Below are 8,867 nucleotides of genomic sequence, written 5' to 3' on the forward strand. Positions count from 1 at the left end.
AACCTCTTGCATGATCAAATTTATCCTTCTCCGTTGCTCAACAGTAGGCTTGCTTCCTTCCTCTAGCAGAATTTTATGCAGACAATAAGAAGGGATGATTCCCTTGATATCTGCTATTGTCCAACCAATTGCCGATTTGAACTCTCTAAGAATCCTCAAAAGCTTCTCCTCATCAGTACCTGAAAGGTTAGGTGCAATAATAACAGGAAAAGTAGATGCTTCACCTAAAAATGCATACCTCAAATGTTCAGGTAAAGGTTTAAACTCAAGAGTAGGAGCTTCTTCAATAGATAACTTGAGGCGTTTAGGAGAACTTTTCAACTCCTCTAATCCAAGAGATTCAAACGGCATATCCATCTTTCGCTTCCAGGGAGAAGCATTCAAATATTGCAAGTGCTCGTCGCCCTTGTCATCTACACTATTAGAATTCCCCAAAAGCCTTCTCTAAGGCATCGGACATTAGCAAACGATCGAGTTCGGAATTAACCACAGTATCAACCATTTCAACCTTAAAATAATCCTCATTTCTGTAGGGAATTTCATGGCATTGAACACATTAAAAGTCACATCTTGATCCATCACTCGCATGGTAAGCTCACCTTTCTACACATCTATCAAGGTTCGGACAGTAGCAAAGAAAGGTCTTCCCAAGATTATGGGAATCTTCTTATCCTCCTCGAAATCAAGAATTACAAAATCAGCAGGGAAAATGAGTTTATCCACCTTGACCAAGACATCCTCCACAATACCTCGCGGATATGTAATAGAACGATCGTCCAACTGCAAAGTCATGTATGTAGGCTTTGGATCAGGCAAGTCCAACTTTTGAAGATTGACAATGGCATCAAATTAATGCTAGCTCCCAAGTCACATAGACATTTATCAAATGACACATTTCCAATGGTGCAAGAAATAGTGAAGCTTCCAGGATCTTTAAGCTTCGAAGGCAATTTTTGTTATAGCACAGCACTGTATTTCTCCATGACAGCAACGGTCTTTAAGTCATCGAGCTTCACCTTTCTCGAGAGAATACCTTTCATGAATTTTGCGTAACTAGGCATTTGTTCAAGAGCTTCAGCGAAAGGTATATTAATGTGAAGCTTCTTGAACACCTCCAGAAACTTCGCAAACTGCTTATCCAGTTTCTTCTTCTGCAGCCTCTTAGGAAAAGGAGGTGGAGGATAGATCTGTTTCTCCCCTGTATTACCCTCAGGAGGAGTGTGCTCAAAAGTAGTCTTCCTTGGTTCCACTTCGGCTTCCTTCTGCACTTCTTCTTCATCAGCCTTCACTTCAGCAATGGGAGCTTTAGCTACTTCAGGATTCGCAACCCTATCAGACCTCAATGTGATTGCTTTAACATGCTCCTGCGATTTTTTCTTGCCTGGCACTTTAGTGTCACTCGGAAGCATGCCAGGTTGACGATTTAGTAATGCATTCACAATTTGCCCAATCTAATTTTCCAAGGTCTTGATAGAGACAGCTTGGCTCTTGCACATGAGTCTCAACTCCTCCAATTCATATTTTTCATTAGCTTGATGTAACTGCTGAAGTTAAAGTTGTTGCTTCTAGACATACTGCAGTTGCTGAAAACGAGGAGGGTTATACTGCCTTGCTGTATAAGGCTGATAATATTATTGCACCATATTCTGACTGATGTTCCAGCTGAAGTTAGGATGATTGCGGTTGTTTGGATGATAAGTGGCTGGAGCTTGTTGTTGTGATATCTGAAAGTTGTTCACAAATTGAGCTGATTCACTAGAAATAGCACACTGCCCAGTTTCATGTGCTCCCGCACAAAGTTCACAAACACTAGTAATCTTACTAACCCCATAATTAGCCAAAGAGTCCACTTTCATCGTTAAAGCTTGAAGTTGAGCAGCTATAGCAGTAGCTTGATCCACTTCCAGAATTCTTGCTACCTTTCCTTGCAACATTCTTTGCGAATGATTCTGGTATTCATTGGCTTCCATTAGCTCAATCAACTGATAAGCTTCATTGTAGCTTTTAGCCCATAAGGCTCCACCAGATGCTGCATCAAGCATAGGTTTAGAGTGTGCACCTAGACCATTGTAGAAACAGTTTATAATCGTCCAATCAGGCATGTCGTGGTGTGGGCACTTCCTTAGCATCTCCTTGTATCGATCCCAAGCCTCACACAGAGATTCACCAGTTTGTTGGGTAAACTGAGTAAGAGCGCACATTCCTGATTGCGGCAGTCTTTTCCATAGGAAAGAATTTAGTGAGAAACTTTTGAGCAAGATCCTCCCAATTAGTGATAGACCCTGGTGGTAGAGAATGTAACCAACACTTTGCTTTGTCCCTCAGAGAGAATGGGAATAGTCGCAACTTGATAGCATCTTTAGACACATCATTGAACTTGAAAGTGTCACAGATCTCGATGAAATCCTTGATATGCATGTTTGGGTCTTCAGCAGGATTACCCCCAAACTGAACTGAGTTCTGTATCATTTGGATCGTGCTCGACTTGATCTCAAAAGTGTTAGCCTTGATGGCTGGCCTAATGATGCTTGACTGAATATCATTGATCTTAGACTTAGAAAAGTCCATTAAAGCCTTAAAATTATATGCTTGATCCGCCATCTCTAATAAAGGTGGTTCTTCGATTTTCTCTTCTTCAGCTACTTTCTCTTTGTCCTCAAAATCTTCCATACGATCCTCTCAACTTCTTCCTTGTCTTTTTCCAGAATTCTCCTACGAACTCGTGAACGCGTTTCCATAAACGATCGCTAGATTACCTGAAATACAACAAGAAAAAAGAGTATATAAATAACAATGTCCAAGTCAATGAACTTTAACGATCACTAATGACAAACACATAAACTAAAAGTTAACACTGCAGTCCCCGGCAGCGGCGCCAAAAACTTGTTAGGGCTAAACACGCGCTAATAATTCACGCAAGTATACGCGTTCGCAAGTAATATAGAATCTTTTCTAGTTCGTTCCCACAGAGACTGGCGTTGGTTAACTATGTAATTTATGCACCTACGCACTGATAATATGGTTATTATCCAATGCTAAGACGATAACAATTTGGGTAGTTTATACTACGAATTAAACTAATGATTATAACTAAGAGAGTAAAGAGAGTTTTATATTATATGAGACAAATATGAGATTCTAACTTCATTAATACTTCATTCAATAGCCTTATTGTTCTTAACCTTAGCATGCAATGGTGATTACACTAATTAGATAACACGAAACTGCTAAACGCCAACTTTCGTTATATGAATAACATACTACCAGACATCCACAAAAGAGATAGAAGCTGAATAGACACCAATTATATTGAGACCCTATATGTCTATAGAATTTGATAACATAATAGTTTAAAGCACAAGTTATATATCATGATTACATAGGGCAAGTATGATGGGTAAAATTACCTACGAATCATGCATAACAATAACACATGAACCTATGCTAGCATGGCAAGTTCTAAATCCTTAAATTCACTGTCGCTTCATTAAGGATTAACACGCTATCTTACAAGTTCGCGACTCTTATAAGACGAATAAGCACAACCAATACTAGGTTATCATTCAATCACCACACACTAAGGCATATAAACAATTTAACTAAAGAAATCCATAAATAAATCCTCTAGAACCCCACGATAACGATTAGCCCATAATCGGACTCATCATCAACGTGGGTTCCGATGAAAGCTTGGTATAATAAACGTAGTCTTTATGCTTAAATAACAAAACCAAGTATGAAACAAGAGTAAAGGTTCACAAGTAAGAAAACTAGCATGAAAGTTACAACTTAGAACAAAGATTCTCAAATAAAAATAAGATATTCTTCATCTTCGTTGAATTCGTGCTAAAACGGTCTCCTTACGGCTCTTCATGCACTCTCGTACGTCTCTTCTATGAAAACGTTTTTATTTGAATATATATAGCATCCCTAATCAATCTAGAATTCTCCCAATTAGAATTGCATTAGAATCAGGATTTACAACTTTTGCACCGGTGTGGTCGCGCGCTATTACAGCGCGGGCACACTGTCATTCTGGAATACTGGCGCGGGCGCGCCGTCCTCTGGGAAAAACTCAGATTTCATCTTTTTACTTGCTGCTTCGAGCCGGCTTTCCACGAGCTTTTATTCCAACACCACCTTGACACCAAATTAGCACCAAAATAATGCTAATTCACCTGATTACCTAGATAATGCCTGAAATGCAAAAACACTAGAAAACACATTAAAACACTTAACAACTTGAGTACAAATGCATCAATTCAAAGCTTATTAGAGCATAATAAAGTGTCATAAATGCCACTCAACATAGTTTCATTAGTATATTGATAACTTCAGGATTTGAAGGGGTATCGGGATTTAGATCATCAGTAGTTGATGATTTATTAGAGTCTAATGCAGATTCCAACAGTATTGTTTTGGATATGTTGTGAACTGGATGATTTTATTAACAAAATACCTTAGTAGATTTTACTTAGTGAAAAATGTAGCACTCGACAAATATAGAATATAGTCCCGACGGATGATAATTAATTATCCATCGAGTGAGTAGCTTGTGTAATAATGAGTCTGTAGCATATTTCTGCATACATCTTGTTTAGATTCTGTAGTAGCACTCAAGTCATGTTGACTTTAATTAGATATGCAGAATAGGTTGATTAATTTTACATAGATGATGTCTTGTAATTCTATATAAATGAAATGAAGTCAAGTGCTAGATAGCTACCCAACGGATAAACAACAATGCCACTCGACAGATGATCAACAAGGAAACCCGACGGATGATCATGTACCCAACGGATAATCAATTCAAACATCTGTTGACAGTGACAACACAGTCACATGCATCAAGTGTATGCAAAAGGAATGTGGAAGCCTATTCAATTGGGTTTTAGAGAACAAAGAAGCATTGCCGTTTCCATGCTATTATGAAGATATTCAAAGATGCTGGAATAGAGTAATGAAGCAGCAAAGTATTAGACTTGATAGGTTTTGTTTTATTATCTAGTCTTATTACTTTTTAATCTTGGTGATATATAAACCAAGAAGTAGCAAATAGAACAACAAGAAAAAAAAACTAAGAAAATTATCTCAGAGAAATAATTGTAAGCTGCATCCTAAGCATTTCTCTGTAAACTTAGTTGTTCATATTTGTAAGCAGTTGTGAGCTAATCTTGCTACACAGAGTTCTATTGATATAATATATATCTATGGTGGATACATTAAAATCCACCAGAAAGTTTTTAAAGACTTGTGTTTTTAATTACTTGTGTTTTGATTTTACTAACTTCATATTTCGCACTTTGAAAATCAAACACTTATATATTATTAAGATAGAACATTTTATATTTTTGAAAAAGGTTCAAGAATTCCATTCAACCCCCCTTCTGTAATTCTTGTTGCATTGTTAGGGACTAAAAATAGGTATCAGAGCAAGCTCTTGATAAACAAAGAGTTTAAAGATCACAACAAAACAACAAGATGAACAAGAAGGATGTTGGAGTCAAGATTCCTTTTCTGGACAAAGAGAACTACCATCACTGGAAGGTAAAGATGCATCTTCATTTACTTTCTCAAGATGAGGCCTATGTAGACTGCTTAGAGAGAGGCCCTCATGTACCAATGAGAGCTGCAACTGGAAACGAGCCATCTGTCCCCAAGCCAAGGCATGAATGGTCTGATCCTGATATTGAACAAGTCAGGAAAGATAAGAAAGCCATGAATATCCTGTTCAATGGAGTTGATGGTGACATGTTTGACAACATTATCAATTGCAAAACTGCCAAGGAAGTTTGGGATACTATATAAATCATCTGTGATGGCACTGAACAAGTTAGAGAAAACAAGATGTAGCTACTAATTCAGCAATATGAACATTTCCAGTTTGAAGAAGGTGAATCTCTCACTGATATCTTTAGTAGATTTCAAAAGCTACTAAATGCTCTAAAGCTGCATGGAAGAGTCTACCAAACCAAAGACTCTAATCTCAAATTCCTGAGATCCCTACCAAAATAATGGAAACCAATGACAGTCTCCTTGAGAAACTCACAAGAATACAAGGAGTTTACACTAGAGAGACTGTATGGCATTCTAAAGACTTATGAGCTTGAAATAGAGCAAGATGAAAGAATGGAAAAAGGGAGAAATAAAGGAGGGTTCATTGCACTGGTTGCTGAGTTAGAGAAAGAGAAAGAAGTGAAGATAGAAGATGTTGAGTCTACTTCAAAGGTCTGTGAAAACAAGGGCAAGGGGCTGGTAGCAGAAAATGAAGATTCCTTGAGACAAGATAACATGGAAGATATTGATGAACATCTAACATTTCTTTCCAGAAGATTTGCCAAGCTCAAGTTCAAGAAGAATTTTGGAGCAGCTAAGCCAAATAAAAACATGGTGGATAAATCAAAATTCAAATGTTTCAAATATGGCTTCGCAGGGCACTTTGCCAGTGAGTGTAGAAAGTCAGATTCCAACAAAAAGAAGTTTGAGCCTGTGGATTATAAACAGAAATACTTTGAGTTGCTCAAACAAAAGGAAAGGGCTTTCATTACACAAGAGAATGACTGGGCAACAGATGGTCTTGATGAGGATGAGGATGTCATCTATGTCAATCTAGCCCTAATGGCCAAGTCTGATGAAACAGAGACAAGTTCTTCAAGTAATCAGGTAATCACCACTAACCTTGCACATTTATCTAAAGCTGAGTGTAATGATGCAATAAATGACATGTCTACAGAATTATATCATTTTCGTGTTACTCTTAAGTCTCTTACTAAGGAAAATGCTAAAATCAAATAAAACAATTTGTTTTTAAGTGAGAGGAATAATGTGCTAGAGTCTCAGTTCATTGAATTTGAAAAATTGAGAATTGAGTGTAAAATTGCTAAGGATGAATTAAATGAGTCCTTGAAGAAAGAAGAGATCTTGAAGAAGCAGCTTGAATGAGAACAGGAGGTGATTAAGGCATGGAAAACATCTAGAGATGTTCATGCTCAAATCACCAAAGTTCAAGGTATTGAATCCTTTTGTGATGCAGCCTGGAAGAAGAATAAGGAGAAGCTGGAATCCAATTTGGTTGAAGGATTTCTAACAGATGTAGACTCGACGGATGATGAGGGTCATCCGTCAGATAACAAAAAGGGTTATCCGTCGAGTGATATAAATCCTCATCCGTCGACTGTGAGCAAACCTGTGAGTAAAGCCAAACTTGCCAAGTTAAATGAGAAATATGGATCAATTTCCAAGAATTTTGTTCCAGGAGAATCCAGTCAAGTGAAGAAGGAGAAAAATGCTAATGATGGTCATATGACTGTCAAGCAATTGAGTGACAGAGTGGAAAAGATTGAGGTTAAAACAGAGGCTAAAAAGAAAAATAAAAGAAACGGTAAAGTAGGAATAAACAAGCATAACAACTACACACCTGATAAATATGCTCCTAGAAAAATTTGTGTCAAGTGTGGTAGTGTAAATCATTTGTTTGTTAATTGCAAAACTGTCATGCTTACTTCCATACCTGTGCCACCTCATTTTCCCAACATAAATGCCATGCCTTCTATGCCTATGAATGTTATGTCTACACAGAATATGAATGCACAGTTTGCTAATATGCCTTTTGCACCTAATCCTTACTATGCTGCATTTAGTATGCCACAAATGCCATTTAACATGCCTTACTGGAATAACATGTTTACTAGTAGCATGCCATTTCCTGTGAATCAAAATATGCATGATAATTCTAATGTAATGAATGGTTTCAAAGGTCTAACTCAAATGACTAAGGATGAATACGATATCCCCAAGTCAAATGAGATTAAACCTAAGAAACAGAAAAAGAAAGCTAACAAGGCAGGACCCAAGGAAACTTGGGTACCAAAATCAACTTGATTTGATTTTGATGTGTGCAGGGAAACAGAAAGAATCTATGGTACTTGCATAGTGGCTGTTCAAGACACATGACTGGTGATTCTACCCTGCTCACAGAATTCAAGGGGGGAGTTGGCCCAAGTATTACTTTTGGAGATGACAGCAAGGGTTATACAGTGGGATATGGCTTGATTTCAAATGACAATGTCATCATTGAGGAGGTTGCCTTAGTGGATGGTCTCAAGCATAATTTGATGAGTATCAGCCAGCTATGTGATAAAGAAAATTCAGTAAACTTCAACTCTAAAGCCTGTGTTGTGACAACCGAAAGGAGCAACAAAGTGGTTCTCATTGGAGTGAGAAAAGAAAATGTGTACCTAGCAGACTTCAACTCATCAAATGCATAATCTGTTACTTATCTTCTCAGCAAAGCAAGTCAGGATGAAAGTTGGTTATGGCATAAGAAGCTATCCTATTTGAACTTCAAGACCATGAATAAACTTGTAAAGAAAGAACTGGTTAGAGGTATTCCTCAAGTGGAGTTTTCTAAGGATGGATTGTGTGATGCCTGCCAAAAAGGAAAGCAGATCAAAGCATCATTCAGAAAGAAGCTTGATTCTACAATTGAAGAACCTTTGCAACTGCTACACATGAATTTGTTTGGACTAGTCAATGTGTTGTCCATCTCAAAGAATAGTTTTTGCCTAGTAATTGTAGATAATTTCTCAAAGTTCTCTTGAACATATTTCCTAAAGTCTAAAGATGAGGCTAGTGAAATCATCATCAATAACATAAGGCAAGTCAATAATCATCCTGATTTTAAAGTTAAAAGAATCAGGAGTGACAATAGAACTGAGTTCAAGAATTATGTCATGAGAGCATTTTGTGAAGAAAATGGGATTTTGCATGAGTTTTCAGTAGCAAGAACTCCACAATAAAATGGAGTAGTAGAAAGGAAGAAAATATCACTTATTGAAGCTGCAAGGACAATGCTTGAAGAGTCTAAG

At 37.4% G+C, this 8,867-nt stretch overlaps 1 non-coding gene across 1 annotated transcript; it reads left to right on the top strand.

The window, feature by feature from the left end:
• Positions 1-2,100: 2,100 nt before the first annotated feature.
• Positions 2,101-2,211, top strand: LOC141715420 (small nucleolar RNA R71). The gene has a single exon (XR_012572184.1). It is a non-coding gene; the product is annotated as a small nucleolar RNA R71 (small nucleolar RNA).
• Positions 2,212-8,867: the final 6,656 nt, after the last annotated feature.

This window comes from Apium graveolens, chromosome 3 (genome assembly GCF_009905375.1).
Source record: "Apium graveolens cultivar Ventura chromosome 3, ASM990537v1, whole genome shotgun sequence".
Taxonomy (NCBI): domain Eukaryota; kingdom Viridiplantae; phylum Streptophyta; class Magnoliopsida; order Apiales; family Apiaceae; genus Apium; species Apium graveolens.